Here is a 7,065-nt window from a genome sequence, read left to right as displayed (position 1 = left end):
TATATCCAATCAAATTTAAATTTCTTGAAAATGATTGTTCCCAGATTCATATTTTTACTGTTATTTTTTTTAAAGTAGTACCTCCACCACAGTTTTGCACCAAAGGGTTAATTAATTTAAAAAATATATAAACGTCAAACTGAATTCATCCGCCAAGGCATTGTGATTGGTCAAGTTATTTTTAACCGTCATTTTAACATTTATAACAAGTTTGTAATTTATAAATGTTAAATAAAATAAAACGTTCACTTCTAAATGAAAATAATGCAATGTATCTTTTCGTGTTGTATGTTCATGGAGCTAAAATGGTATGTTCAACACATAAATGCTTACTAAACAAGAACTTTTTTATAGATACATACTAGTAGTACATGATAGCACAACCGCCATGAACTTCGCGTCCAATTTGTCTGGATTATTATCACAATGGGTTAGTTCTTCACCTATTTTACTGCGATAGATTGTTTCGTCATTTTCAATCCATTGGGTAGGTGACATCTTTGGATAAAACAGTCGAAGTCGTATTGTGATAGAGTCAGTCAATAGTAGTTGATTCGGCAACAACCAACATAGTTCAGTCCGTCCGCGTGCTGGCATAGTTCAGTCCGTCCGCGTGCTGGCATTGTTCAGTCCGTCCGCGTGCTGGCATAGTTCAGTCCGTCCGCGTGCTGGCATAGTTCAGTCCGTCCGCGTGCTGGCATAGTTCAGTCCGTCCGCGTGCTGGCATAGTTCAGTCCGTCCGCGTGCTGGCATAGTTCAGTCCGTCCGCGTGCTGGCATAGTATTTTTTGTATTGGGTTATTAAAATTGTATATGTTGTGTATTTATATAATTGGTGTACAAAACAGAGCACATATTCTTGAAATTAATAAAACACCTTGGCTCAAGACTGTATTAGAACAGAGTACATATTCTTGAAATTAAAGAACACCATAGCTCTAGACTGCATATCTTATTGGAATCTTCATTTCTAAACCATTACTCGCCCTTTGCTGAGTTAGGAACCCTTAATGGGTACCATTTACTTGGTGGCTCTTTGCATTGGTAGATTTAAAAGCAAACGCAATAATATGTTAGATACACTTGTATCATAACGTTTTCATTCACATTTTTCATTTAAATTTGTGGACAGAGTTGTATTGTTGTTGAAAATATTGTTGTTTTGCACTACCATTGTAACAAAGGTAGTGTGTTAGTGACGCATGTTTGTTTTACTTTGATTAGCATATCAAATGTTTGACTAGATAATCGATGTAGTGAAGTTGACTCTTCTCTTCGTTTACAAAAAAAAGATACCAGTAACTACTATCAGACGCAATATGTTGGAATATGTTACTTTACTTCTAAGACCACTGGCGAGGCCCGGGGTAAATCAATATTTAAATATTTTACTGACAAATTTTCAGTGTGTGATTTAATTCTATTCTCTGTTGTACATAGCTGAAATTAATTATTCCTATGTTAACAAATAGAAACGAGTTATTTAGAAAGAACACATTGTGGACAATTATCATGTACTTAAACACCCAATAAGCTTTAAATAAACCGTTTGGAAATGTTTATATGGAAACAGAATAGTTGATCGTTTTTTTGGAAAACATTTTTTTTTTACAGTAAACCTATTTCTGTGCTATTTTTTTAACTCGCGGGACACAATATTATAATGATGCGGGACTGTGTAGGCCTTTTTACCACTTAGTGTAGAACATACTTGTTTTATATTACTATATTATATTACTATATTATATTACTGTGGTTTCAAAAAACATTCAAATATAGTAGTGTAGAGTAGATTGGTGATAGGTGTATGCGCCCACATTGATTCAACTCATTGATTCAACTCGACTATTATAAATATCCGCGTCCAAATAAAGCCAAACGACAATAACGACTGTCATTGTAATTTCTGTGTGAATCTTATTACAATATAATATAGTTTAATATAGTGTTGTCGTGTAATTGCAATCACAGCCATATGTTTGGAATCCCCGGGGGATGTTTTACCACATGACTCCAGGTCGTGTATGTCATATCGCCATATTTTAGAGGCTTATATACAATAGGGGTGTTTTCATATTGAAAAATGGGGTTATCGATGCATACAACTTAAACCACGTATTTCTCCGAGGCATTCCCCCTTTTATGCAAATATTGCGGTGACCTTCCTCCCATTTAATGCCTGTATTGATCTGTAGCTCTTTACCATGTGGTCGTTGTCCCAGATAGTTTTTGGTTTTCTGCACTATTGTGAAGTGTTCTGAATATTTCTAAATGAAAACAAGAATACCTCATTAGAACAAAATACAGTATGAAAAAAAACATATTTTCATTTTTTAATACACAATTGTGTGTTAAATAAAATATCTAACTATCTATGCTTATTCAAGTAGTGTATACATTCAATCACCCCGGAATCAACAAACGACCAGTTCTATCTAGAATATCTTCAGCGTACTGAAGTTCAATTTACAACAGCGAATAGCCTAGAAAGAATCACTGACATGTTAACCGAACGGAAAAAGTGAAGTATTACGTATTATTAAAGTCTCCACGCATTCACAAACAACACTATGCATAATAACATAAGACAACTGAAAACTATTCATTGTGATGCGAGCAAATACTCATGTGACGTCATCGCTCTCGGATATATAACCTTTCAAAACGACGCACTGTAACACAGTACATGAATTGACGTCACGGAAGCTGACTTTGGAAAGATACTCGCGTATTGCTATCGATGGCAAAACAAAACAAAGCAGCTCCTGGCTTCTAGCCATTGGTCAGGAGAATGAATACTAAGTAGAATTGTCATGGTACAATATGTTTTAACAAACTGATCAGCATTGACTGTTTTGTTCAAATGATATTTGTTTTGTTTTGTATTTTAGGATTACGTGAGACTTGTTTGATCATATATTTTACTCCGTTTTTCATGGTGCAACAGTCTCTCATATACGCACTTGTTTTTGTTTGGCCCATGAATATTCACCAACGAGATATATATTAGTAAACATGTATATGCGTGCAAATAAGCTATTTTAGGTTTCATCCTCAGGCTGCTGGCCGGCTTGGGGAAAAAGTAAACACTTAGCTCAATGGAACGTCATCAGTACAGTACAGATGATATTGTTCTGTGCTTAATTTTACATTAGTTTGTTTCATGATACACTGAATGTTTGATTTTCTACAATAAAAACCTAAAATTGCACAGAGCATGTAAGATTAAATCTGAGTCCTGCTTCATAAATATTAAGTGACGGAGACGATACATGCCCATCGTGACCATTCTGGTAAAAAGATGATATACAAGAAAGAAGCTGGGACGAGTTATAGTTGAGGGAAAATGAATGGAAGTACTGTTTGTTCTTTCTAATGTGGTTTGTTGCACAATTCACGATATAATACAATGAATCCTGTTCAACACCTGTTGAAATATCACAGCATAAAACGTTGTCTGGCTTAGATGGGAATTATTTATAATCAGAAGGAACATATTAACCCTTGTATTTCCTATTCATCTAAAGATAATATTATCCTTATGGTTCTCAGGATGGGTTCTTCACTATAGGGCCATCACCACAGCTATGTCTAATCTTCATTTTTCCTATCAAATGGTAACCACTAGAAGGACTTGATGATATAGTGTTATCCCTGAGTGGCCTCAACAACATGGCTACTGATAAATTGCGCATTGGTAAATCTGCCTGCTAGGATTGTATCGCTGCAGAATATTATAAGCATGTCAGCGAAAGACTCTACATGATATTCATGCTTGTTCTTGCCTATCGCCACCTCCACTGTCTCCGCTAAGATTTTAGAAACTATTATCGAAGATGCTCAATTTGGGTTTTAGTGTGGACACTCCACGGATATAGGTGTTTATGCTATGAAAGAGAATTATTAACTACTAAGATAAATTAGTTTATATTATAATCTATTATATCGTATAATAGCTATGTATATGCACGCTTTCTAGATGCCACCAAGGTATTTGACCGTGTCAACCATTGTTCCCAGTTTAGACAGGTTATTGACAAAGGACTATCTGGTTATGTTATTCACATTCTATAGTTTGGTACCGTACTCAGTTGTTTACAGTCCTGGGGGGGGGATGATTCTACTTTCTACTACTACTATTCTACTATTTAGATTTCTGCTGGAAACAGCGTTCGGCAAGGTAGCGTTATTTCGCCTCTAGTGTTCAATGTATATATTATTGTGCTCCATCATGCTTGTTTAAAATCATCCAAAATCCAGAGTGCGATGTGCATGGGTACGTGGCTGGCACTTTTATAAACCATTAATTGTTAATGCCTGATATGAATACGTCTTAGACCTTTATATTATCCATCATACTTACAAGTCTGAATGTGTACTTTATTCCTCGGAAGAGTGCTTTTAGATAAAATGTAATTCTACTCGTATGTCACGTTTATCTAGGATATGTTGTTACCGATAACTTAATGGGTGATGAGGACATAAAACGACAAATTCGATCATTCTACGGCAGAGCAAATATTCTGCTTCGAAGTAAAATTACAATGTTCCAAACTGTTTGCGCTATTATGCGCTAATATGTGATGTATGAGTTGTTCTCTTTATATTATGCAATAAGGATTTAATAATAATAATTTTAATACAACTTATACAACTAACAATGAATTTAATGTTTGCCATTTTCTATAAATTGTACTCCGGGACAATATAAGGATTTAGACCAAAAACAGGTCAAATTTCCGAGAAAATAATGGTTATATTTTATTTTGGCAGTACGCTTTTACCATAGGCCCCAACAGCAGAGATATCACGCCATATTATAATATCGATCGTAAGACAAGATTCTCACAAAATGTCACAGTAGAACATACAAAATAATGCTATGTCAGTGTGCTATGGGACATTAGCTCCATGATTGTACATAATAAACTATAATTAATTGGCGAATCCTCTTTCCAGTACCCAGAGAACTATTTATTGAGGACGCAATGATGTTTTAGTTTTAATAAAAATAGCACATTTTCCGTATGTGAATACACATAAATACTTTATTTGACACACAATATAGTATGAAAGGAAATAATAAATCAATAATTTTATTGAAAAAAAGCAAAAAAAAAAACAACGTGACGAGCAAGTACGTTACGAATATATAAAGCTTTTTGAAAATACACAGTGTGGTTATCAATGCTCGAGTTAGAAAAGTCGTTGACGTGCGCCAGACAGGCGTTAAATTTTGCGATCTACATATATTTATCTTTTTCATAACTATATTTGCGGATCCTCAATGTTGAATCCCATCTAATATGGTGATTACCACACACCTGTGCGAATTTGCATATAATTTGAAGAAGCCCCTTTAAGTCACTAATAATACCTAACAATTTATTTTGAAAACAATAGTGAATAATTTAGGTTGTTACTTCTTTCGTGAGATACTTTTCGTAAAGGACGATATTCACGATGTGAGTAACTCGTAACTTTTGTCGTACGCACGCTCATTCAACGATTGGATTATACAAACATGAGAATGTATACAGGTTACACGTTCGTTAAAAGAAGCAGTAACAATTTGGACAGATTTTCCAAGGAAAGACGATAAATGGAAGTTATCTTTAATAACCTTGCAAGTATGGCGATATAATCATTTTCTATCAGATAGTGTGGAAAATGTAATTGATACAACCCACGTCGACAGTTAGGCATTTGCAGCGGACTTCATTCATGTCAATGTATGTGCAGGTTAGTGCGGTAAATAATGTAACTCCTTATAGAACCGTCAGACAGGATTTAAAAGAAACATGCAGTTCAATCCGTGTTACCGGTGTTGTCATATTTTTGTTTCCACATATCTCATAAGAACAATAATATTTTACTTGCCTTCGGCTTTGGCATCATCAATATTATGGTCATGACCACCATCCTTCAGGCAGCCAACAAATCGTGATATTACCCTCACAAGCATGTGTTATTATTGAATTGGCACGTGCCGAAATCTTTAGTCTTTCTTGTTTGCAGAGGGATTATAGTAGTTACGTTCACGGATCAACTCCGCTCGTGCCGAAATCACGCCCCCATTCGTTGATCTGTTAATTGATCCAAACATGAAAAACAATACGCATAGGATGATAATAATATTTGTTGTATTGAAATTGTATGTATTTGCTGTTATGGTATGTATTACGAGTTATCGTGCACATGTCCGTGAGAAGGATTCGAGGAACAGTTATTTGCTAGCGTCGATGTAGACAAAAAGCATAAACGTCGCTGACAACGTTGTTCATTTCATTTCAACCATTACTACATCATCTGATCATATCTTGCTGTACTTCCCTATATCGTCATGTCATACTGGTATGAATCAGTATATGTTTTCTTAAATTCATCACCGAAGGCGTAATTTTGTTTCGTGCCGAGCGTTCAGGCAGCAAATCTCTGCTCGTGCCGAGTTTCGTTTCTGAGCATCTATCGGGACGAGATAAATTTTTGTTCGTGTCCCAGCAGAGACTGAGATCTCTAACGGGAACTCCACATGTATCAAGGCAACGGCGTTGTGGTCTTGCAGTACTTCTTTCTTTACAATTGAGTTTACTCAACTGAATTTATACGCATTTTCTTGAACATTTTCGTTACTAAACCCCACAAATCAACTTGAGAACATTTGAGTAGAACTCACTGCTTAAGGTTACAGGGGGATGAGTCAACAACAGATCTGTGATTCAGACTTAGACATTGTCTAAAATTATTAACAGCATAAGTGGTTTAGTAGCATGCTTAATAACTTTTTTCTCCTGGTGCTAATTATGAACTTAACACACAGTTCACATATATATTCAAAATATAAAAAGTGTGAAAATTGTAAATTACATATGGTGATTTTATAGTGTTTCATTCACGTGTAGAAGTGAAATAGTAGTTTATAAATAAATAAATAAACGCTGCTCGGACTGATAAGTATGATATATTGAAGATAATATTTGGTAATCGTAGTCCTAAATAACTATTAAAAATAGCTAGACGTTTCGAGCAATGGCTCTTTATCGATAGCATAGAAGCAAGTGTGATA

This window comes from Saccoglossus kowalevskii, chromosome 6 (genome assembly GCF_978046115.1).
Source record: "Saccoglossus kowalevskii chromosome 6, keSacKowa6.1, whole genome shotgun sequence".
NCBI lineage: Eukaryota > Metazoa > Hemichordata > Enteropneusta > Harrimaniidae > Saccoglossus > Saccoglossus kowalevskii.
The sequence above is the reverse complement of the archived record's forward strand: the minus strand, read 5'-3'. Positions refer to the sequence as shown.